The 8,791-nt window shown below is 61.6% G+C and overlaps 1 long non-coding RNA gene across 4 annotated transcripts in view; it reads left to right on the forward strand.

Moving 5' to 3' along the window:
• The first annotated feature begins 344 nt into the window (after positions 1 to 344).
• Positions 345 to 8,791, forward strand: part of LOC108492632 — a 43,607-nt gene continuing 35,160 nt past the window's right edge. For 2 of the 4 annotated variants that reach the window (XR_001873179.1, XR_001873176.1), the window contains exons 1-3: positions 345 to 1,193; positions 1,973 to 2,459; positions 8,401 to 8,650. This is a non-coding gene — a long non-coding RNA (uncharacterized LOC108492632). The remainder of the gene's footprint in view (positions 1,194 to 1,972; positions 2,460 to 8,400; positions 8,651 to 8,791) is intronic. The other 2 variants (XR_001873177.1, XR_001873178.1) reach the window with 2 other exon arrangements.

Below are 8,791 nucleotides of genomic sequence, written 5' to 3' on the forward strand. Positions count from 1 at the left end.
GCCAGTGCTGCCTATGGTTCACTCGGGTACAAGCAGAGAGGGAGGTTCGGAAATGCATAGCACCCCTGTATTAAAAAAAAACACCGCCGTAAACAACCCGAAATAACCTCAAAAATCCACCGTTTCAGCAGAGATGGCTGCAATGCATAAGTCGAAATGTGGTGTGTATAGTCTTTTTTTTTTTTCTTTCCTAGGCTTTTTGTTTTTCTGTCTGTCTGTCGGGGAAGCATCCCCGTCCCGGTGCGCCCCGTCGGGGTCGGGACGGGAGGTGGGAGATGCGACTTCTCCCCCACTTCTTGGAGACCCCACTCCCCGCCGGGAACTCGATGCTGTCGGTCGGATAATGGGGCGGTGGGACTTTGTTTAACCCCGTTGCCCCCGGGGCCAGGGGTCAAGGGTTTCCTCTTCCCCCGGGACATGGTAGAGAGGCCGTCGGTCACAACAGGAGGACCGCGGCGGGGAGGGGGATGTGACGGCCGCAATGTTCCCCCCGCCCCGCCGCGGCCCTGACGTGCGATCGGCGTTGGACCCCGTAAACCTCCACGTCTCCCCGGCGTCGAGAGGTTGAGGAAGGCTCCAGGTGGGTGTTTTGGGGGAACAAGAGGCGGTCAAACATCAGCACGGGACAGAGGGGCATGCGAAGAAGCGGCCCCTGCCCTACAGCAACCCCGGCTCTGCCTTCCCCTCCCAGGTGGAGCAGGACGTTTTTACCGGAGTGCCGGTTTTATCGGGGTTTCACCCCCTCCCTCCACAGGCAGAGATACCTCAGCTACCCCCCCGGAGCCAAGAAACGGGAGAGAAACGGGCAATTTTTATAGGTGACGTACGGGCTTACGTGAGAATCCGTGCCCAGCACTGCTCTTTCAGTTTTTTTCTCCTGAAATAACCCTTCCGTGCAGCTCGCACCTCCCTATTCCAGCTCGCACCCCCTTTTCCAGGCTGGGGGGAAATCGGGAGAGGGAGAAGCAAAAGGGAAAAGAAAAGCATCCCCCAATATCCCGGTTTTTTCCTGCTCGGGCAGCGAGCCCCGGAGCTCCCAAAGTGAGCGGCGAAGAGGGCGACGGGAGACGGGCAGGAGCCGGCTCCGAGGTGGAGGGGTCGGGGGTGGGATGAGGATAGGGGAGGACCGTCCTTTTCGGGATCAAGGGAGAACCAGCGAGGGAAGGAGGCTGGCGGCACCACAGGCATCCGAGGTAAGTCCCTCTCCCTCCCGCAGCGGTGGTACCTCAGCCCAGGCGCTGCTGCGGGGGATGCTTTGAGGGTTCAAAGGAGCCCGATCCCGGGGGATGCCCATCCCCGGGGCTGCTCCGTCCCAGCGAACGGGCCGAGCTCTGCGGGGCCCGGGCTGCTTTGGTGGCTGTGGTTTCTGTGGAGATTGGTGCCGGTTATCCCGGCCCGGGGGCTGCAGGCAACCCCTGCCCAGCGCCCTGCCCGCTCCCTCGGGGCTGGGCCGGGGTCCCCCCGGGCCGAGCAGCCCACGGAGCCCGCTCCCAGCCCCCGGGGCTCCTCCCGTGCGTGTCTCAATTCGCTCAGGCTTGACTTGGCAATAAGCTCTCTCAATAGGGTGACAATAGAGCCCCGGTGGGACCCGAACAAAGAATTTGAAAGTAGTTAAATTGCAGGACACGTCCATCGCCTGGGTGCTTGAATTAAAAAAAAAAAAAAAAAGAGAGAGAAAAAGAAAGAAAAAATCGGAGAAAAGAAAAAGGAGAGAGACTTTTCTTTGGGCTGGTGAGAAAATGCTCAGGGTAAAAGTTGGTTTGGCGTCTTCATTTCAGCGACAATGGAGCAGAGCTAATTCAATAGGAAACGCGGGGATTTTTTAATGAAAAGACCGCCGGGGTTACACCGAAGTTAAGCTCTTGTGAATTAATTATTAGGGCAAATAAACTGGGAGGGGGGGGAGAGCTCGGGAGGGAGTGTTGCAATTTCTTAATATTCTCCTTTTCGTGTTTAACGACAATGCCATTAGGTTTTCGACTCTGGGTGAGCAAAAGGATTTCTTACACTCTCTTGGAAGAGGAGAAGACGCGCTTTTTTCCCCCTCTCTTTTTCCTTTTTTTTTCTTTTTTCTTTTTTTTTTTTAATGGTGTTAATTGCTTTTAAAATAAAATACGACGGAATTTGGCAACGAGCTACAGTTTCTGCTGGCGGTGGCGTTTGGGGTTGTATTTCCTTTCGTGGCAACTCGCAGATGCAAAAAGGAAAATAACGGGGGAATTTAAATACATGAATATAAAGGCGAGGCGGCATGTTCGGCTGTTGCAGATCTCTCGGGCTCGATCGGTTTATTTTTTCCTACATAGAAAACCTGTCTGGGGATCCCTGTGTATTCATCGGGGCGGCGAGAGACTCCCCAGAGCCGCTCCGGGGCATCGGTGGAGTGAATCGGAGATAAAAAATAGGAGCCAGGTTTAACGCAGGAAGGAAGAGGAGGAGAGGTCGGAAGCGAAGTAAAGGTGTGCCAGGAGGGATTGGGGGGGGTGGTTGTGTTTTTGGGGGGAGGGCTTTTTTCGCCTTATAGCAGAGGCTGCAGGTGGTGCAGTGTGTGTGTGATTCTGTAAAGGCGGTGAGGACGATAGAAGCGGAGGGGAGCGGAGTGGGGACGCTCCGGCGGTACCTGCGTGCCCTCGTCCCGGTCCCAGCTCGCTGCGGCCGCTGCGCTGCGGCTGTCGGGGAGAACCGGGCTCCGGGGCTCGGCCTGTCCGTCGGGGAGAACATTGGCACGGCATAGCACGGGTGGGCCCGAAAAGACTCCAGGAAGGACCCCCTTTCCAGGGCCGGGGCCACGGCCCGGAGGCAGCCCGTGCCCTGGCTCTGCCCGACGGCCGCAGGCGGGCCGTGCCGTGCCGTGCCGTGCCGTGCCGTGCCGGACACTCGCGGGTCAGTTCAGCATTTGGACAGCGGTGTGGGGCCGGGGAGGTGGCCGCGGGGCGCTGGGAGGTGCCCGGGGCAGCGGAGGGCAGGGGCGGCCGCAGCCCTTTCCCTGTCCGCCGTGACTGGGGGCTGTTCCTCAAGGGAAGGGGGCACCGCCGACAGGGGGTCGAGCGGCGGGGGGGAGCCCAGCCCTGGCTCTCCCTCCGGAGAAGTGCACCCCAGAGCCGGGGCCAGAGTGGGGTGCCCGGTTGGGCGGCCAGGTAAGCCACAGCAGCCCCGCGGGAGTGGGTGGCAGAGGGGCTCACCGGGGGGAGGGAGGGGGTACACGGCCCCCCTCCCCCGGGCAGCCCCGTCCTCGGCGGGTAATTAAGGGGTGAGGCGGAGGGGCTGCGCTTTCTGCTCGGCGGAGCCTGCCAGCCACCAGCCCCCGCCGCCACCGCCGCCTTCCTCCCGTCCTCCTCCTCTCCCCCTCCCTCCCCCCGCCTCCTCCCCTCCCCCTCTCCCTCCTCCTCCTCCTCTCCGCCATGGTTGGAGTGAATAGGCGGCTGCCGGGCTGACGTCAGTGCGGGCAGAGCCTGCCGGCGGCGGCAGCTCCCGGCCAGCGACCAGAGCCGGCACCGGCAGCAGCCGGGAAGACACACGGAGCGCGGGCAGAGCCGCCTCCGCCACCCCCACCGACCCGCGCCCGGGGCTGGGGGCTGCGGGGGACACCGCTCGGCCGGGAGCAGCCTTGCCCGCCCCTCCGCCCGCCCCGGGGAGGGGAATGGCCCCGCCGCCCGCTTCGCCCGGGGACCACCGTCCTGCCCTCCGCACGGCAGCAGAGTGAGTGTCGCGGCCGGGCATCGCCGCTTCGGCGGGGCGGCCCCGGGGAGGCGGGAGGGCGCCAGGGGAGACGTTTGCTCCGGGGGGGATACACCAGCTGCCGGAGGGGGAGGAGGGAGGCAGGGAGAAAGGGAGGGGGGAGACGAAGTTGGATCGGTCCCCACCGGAAAGTTGGGCGCCTTCAGGTGCCGGCACCACGCAGGACCGGGACCGCCCCGCGCCGCGCCGTGGCCCCGGCTCACCCTTCGCGGGGGACGAGTGGGAGACACGGGGGAGCTTTTGCTGCCGGAGACGCGTTTGCTCCGGCAGCCTCTCCCCGTCTGCCTGGGACATTGGAGCGCGACAGCAGGGCCCGGGGCGGGCTGAGTCCCGACGGGGCGGAGGGGAGCCCGGGCCGAGCACTGCCGGGGTGCTGCCGAGTTGCCCCCAAATCTCTCCGTTCGCCGGCCGGAGAAGCTGCATCGTATAAAACGCTTTTATGAGGCCGAGCCTCCTTGGGCATTCAGGCTTTAGGCCGTGGGAGAAATCTCGGGTTCCCGGGGAAGTTCTTCCTCCCGATGCAGCGGGTACTGCTGCTGGGCCTGTTTTTCGGGGGGAGGAGGGGGGCACAGGGGCGTCTCGCTCCCCTGCTTGGATTTACCGCCGAGAAGCAGCAGCGTGGCTACCGCTACTCGTGTACAGCTTCTGATGCTGGAGGATTTATTTCATTTTTCATTTGCTGTATCCCTTTTCTTTGCTTTTTTTAAAAAATACATTTTATTTCATCCCTGATTATTATTTTTATTTTTCTTTTTTTTTTGTTTTCTTTTTTTTCTTTTTTAATTTTTTTTTCTCACATTAATTCTTCCCTTCTGCTCCCTGCCTTTCCGTGAATAATTATTTCCTTGGGGTTTGTTGTTTGCTTTTTGTGTTTTGTTTTGCGCTTTTTTTTTCCCGTATCACCCTGGAAGTGAAACGCATTTTAGGCCTCAGCCTTAAGGAAACCCGAATCATAGCAGTGCAGGTGGCCTGAGAGCCCGTACCTGGCCGGATCCCCTCGACGTGCCTCCACCCCCGGCCCCCGGCCGCGCAGCACCTCGCCCCGCCGAGTGAGGAGGGTCCGGGACAGTCCCCGCCTGGGCCTCGGCCCCGACGGTCGGAGAGAAAAGAGCAGCCGGGGGTGAGACGCCGCCGCTTTGCCTTTTCGGCGCCGGGGCTTGCTCAGAGGCGGCTTTTAATTGCTAAGCAAAGCGACGCGTTTCCCTCACGCCCGTCGGGAGCTGCCGCTTCTTTGCCAAGCCCCGATGGTGGGGAGAAAAGAAAAAAAAAAAAAAAAGAAGCACAACCCCAAAAAACAATTAGGAGAAGATGCAGCTCGAGGCGGCGAGGCGCGGGGGGTTACTCCAGGTTGGCTAAAAATAACTTCTCCTAATTAAAGAAAAGTGACGTCAGACGTGCAGGACGTAGAAGAGGGGAAGGCAGCGGACTCTTTACTGGGCGATCACGTTAAATAATTCAGGGGCGGCCCGGTGACCGGGCTCTTCCGAGGTGCGGCCGACGGGGCCTCTTGCCTTGCCCGGCGCGGGGTCACGGGAGGAGGGAGCGGGCGGCGGGACCGTCCTGCCCGCGGGTGGACGCGGAAGGCCCGCGGGGCCCCGGGGCCGGTGCAGCACCATGGCCAGAGCCACGCCGGCACCGCCGCCCCTCCCCGTCCCGTCGGGCCGCGAGGGTTGTTTCCTCTCATGAGTGCGTGCAGAGGAAGGACGGTCCTGCGGCCCAGGTGGGCGGCTCGGGTGAGGCAGCAGGCGGACTGGCTCCGGTCGATGCCCGCTGCAGCCACCGGAGCTCCGGAACACGGGCAGCCCTCGCTGCATCCTCCCCAAGATGCTCGCTAGTGCTTTGCCCTGTGCCAAGGAGCCATTTTGTAGGCATCCTGCTAAAACTGTACCAAAAAAGAGTCCCAACCTCTCCTTCCCCCTCCGCAAAAAAAACCCTAAACCCAACAAAATAGCAAAAAAAACCCGCAAAAAAACCCACAAAAAAACCCCAACAAAAACAAACAAACCCCCCCAAAGAAACAAAAAAACCCAAACCCAAAACCCAAAGCCTAAAACGAACCAAAATACTCCAAGTGCCAGGTATTTTCTCCTAGGTGCTGGGGCTCTGCCTGCACGGAGAGGGTCAAGGCGAGAGCTCCGAGCAGATCAAGGCATTGCCGGAAAGGATAAGGGAAAAAATATTATCCTATATATTTCTCCCAAGAAAATCACCTCCTTTGAGCGGCAGAGAGAGGGGATCCCGTCTCCAGCCCCGAGCAGCCCGGCGAGGTGCGGTGGTTCACCCGCAGCATCCTCGCCTGAGCGATACGGCGTCCCAGGGTTTCGGCGCGGCGGGCGGGAGATCTTGCACGGCGGCAGCCGGGCAGAGCTGCGGCTCAGCAGGGCTGGCTCTGCCCTCCCGGGCCCCCTCGCCGCTGCCGCAGGGGTGGCGGGGCTGGAGAGGGACCTCATCGCAGCCAGAACGGCCCCGGGAGCGGGAGAAGCTGCCGGCGGCGCCCCAAGCTGCTCCCCGCCACCGCGGTGAGTACGGGGACCTCCTCCATGGGGGGAAACCGAGGCCGGCCCCTGGGCCCCGTGCCCGCTTGTACCGTCCCTGCGCCCCCGGGCCGCCCTCGGAGGCGGTGGGGTGCATGAGCGCCTTCCCCCGCCCCAGCCGCGAGCACACCGACAGCGACCACCCTAACAGCGAAACCGATAAATTAAGAGAAAATCCAAGGCCCGAAAATTAAGGAGATCCGATTCGTGGCAATTTTTTCCCCCCTGTCTCCGGGGCAGATTAAAATAAACCGCGGCCAAACCCCCTCCCGAGCGCCTCCGGGCCGCGGGGAAGGCAGTGAAGGGTTGGGGACGGAGAAAATATTTCTCTCCACCTTCCCCAGCCCCGTGGGGGCGGCCGGAGCACCCCCGAGCCCGTTTCTCGTTAGGCAGGAGGCAGGAGGGAACCTGCAGTTCCCGGGAGCCGGGCAGGGGCGGCCGGGCTCGCCTGGGCGCGGGGAGCAACACCGGCTCGCGAAGGGCTGGCAGCCCTCGTCCTTTAGCTTTTAGCCTGATTGAGATCGTAGATTTTATTTATTTAATTTTTAATTTTTTTTTTTTTTAAGGGGATGGCGGGGAGGGGGAGGGCGAAGAGAGGCAGAAATAAATAACCCGAGCAGAGCTCACCGGGAGCCGGAGCCGGCGGGACCGGCAGGCAGCGCTCTGCCGCGGCTGCTCCCGCCGCGATCGCTTCGTTTCGCGGATCCCTCGTTTTGTAGCAGGTCACATTTTACTCTTGTCTGGGATTTAAAGGAAGGCGATGTTCAGAAGCAGCGATGGTTACAATTTTTTTTTTTTTTTTTTTATGAGGAGCAGGTCAGTTAAGCACCCCAGATAATCATATTTACCTCCTGGCATTTTAGTCTGATTATTGATGCTGTTATTATTTGTACGTGCCAAATTCGCCGCTACATGCGTATCGCGTTATGAATCTGTGCGGGAAATAGCAGACCGTGGAGGGGAAATAATTTAAACGGAGGGGAAACGAGGAGCAGAGAGGATCGGTGGGGGATCGCGGGTGCGTCCCCAGCCCCCGGGACACGTCTCGGGACGGGCGGGCCCCGCGTTTGGCTGGGCGAAAAGGGGCCCTTCGGGCTGCCCCCAGGTGCGGAGCCCGGACGGGGAGGGCATTGTTTGGGGAGGAGAAGGTGTGAGGGAGGTGCGCTGAACGTGGAGGCAGGGGAGGGGTGACCATGGCGAGGAGAGGGAAAAATGGGAAAAGGGAGAAGGGGTCGGGAATAGGAAAAGAAAATGGATGGAAAGAGAAAAGGTGGGGAGAAAGGAAAGGCCAGGGAAAGAGAGAGCGCAAATGGGAGAGGGGAAGGGGAGAAGAAAAAGAGAGAGAGGGGAAAGGGAGACGGAGACCTGAAAGGGAGAGAGAGGAAAGAGAGAGAGGGGAGTGCCTAGGACAGGGAGAGGGAAGTTAGTTGCGGGTGCAGGGCCATGCAGGGGTGGGTGCTGCCTGCCTCTCCCGCTCCGCTGCCGGCCCTGCGAAGCTGCTGCGGGGGCACGTAGGGGCGGGAGGAGGCGGGGGGGTGCAGAGCGACCCTCGGCGCAGCCCCCCGGCAGAGGCCGGGCGGGAGGAGAGCGGCCGGTCCCGCCCGGTGCCGTGTCGTGCCGAGCGGTGCCGAGCCCGCCCCGTCCCATCCCATCCCACCCCGAGCCGCTGGAAAGCCCATCCCGTCCTGGAAAGCGCGGGAAAGGGGGCGCTGATTTAAATGAGGGCCCGGGGATTGGCTGGGCGCGGCGTGACGTCACTTCCCAAAGGGGGCGATTACCATGCGAGGGGAGTAGAAGTTGGGCAGCGGGGCGGGAGCGCGAGTGGCGCTCGTCGGGCCGGGCCGGCGGGATGGGCACCGACGGGCTCGGATCGGCCCCCGCGACCCTGCCCTGCCCTGCCTTGCTTTGCCTTACCCTACCCTGCCTGGCTCGGCTTGGCTCGGCTCCGCTCAGCGCAGCCCGACCTGTCTCGGTACGGCGCGGTTCGGCTCTGAGCCCCCGTGGCTCTGCCCCGCTTCTCGTTCTCTCCGCTTCGTATTTATCTTTCTCTCTTTCTCTTTCTCTCTCTCTCTTTTTTTTTTTTTATTTTTTTTTTTAATTTTAATGTGTGTGTGGTTCCCGGTGGCAGCTCCCGGCCGCCCTGCCCCGGCCGTGCCCGCATCCTGGAGCGGACGGACGGACGGACGGACAGATGGCCGGCATCCCCGACGGAGGGATGTTTCTGTCTTTGGTTATCTAGCTGTATGAGTGTTGTGGAGCCATCATAAAGCTAGATAACCGAAAGTAGAAATGACTTCCAGACCTGCTCGCCCGGGGGAAGCGGCCGCACCAGGACCGGCGGTGCAGAGACGGCCCGACTCGCCGCCTTGGGGCTCCAGGTAAGGGCTGCGGCTCCGCGCCCTCCCCGTCGGGCCGCTCCGGGCAGACCGGGGCTCCGCGGCAGCAGGCGGGAGGGACGGGGACAGGGGGGCGAGCCCTGCGCCAATTCTTCCATTGCCAAAGAAACCTGGGGTTTAACT

Source organism: Lepidothrix coronata, unplaced genomic scaffold (assembly GCF_001604755.1).
Source record: "Lepidothrix coronata isolate B3197 unplaced genomic scaffold, Lepidothrix_coronata-1.0 Scaffold11, whole genome shotgun sequence".
In the NCBI taxonomy this organism is placed as follows: Eukaryota; Metazoa; Chordata; class Aves; order Passeriformes; family Pipridae; genus Lepidothrix; species Lepidothrix coronata.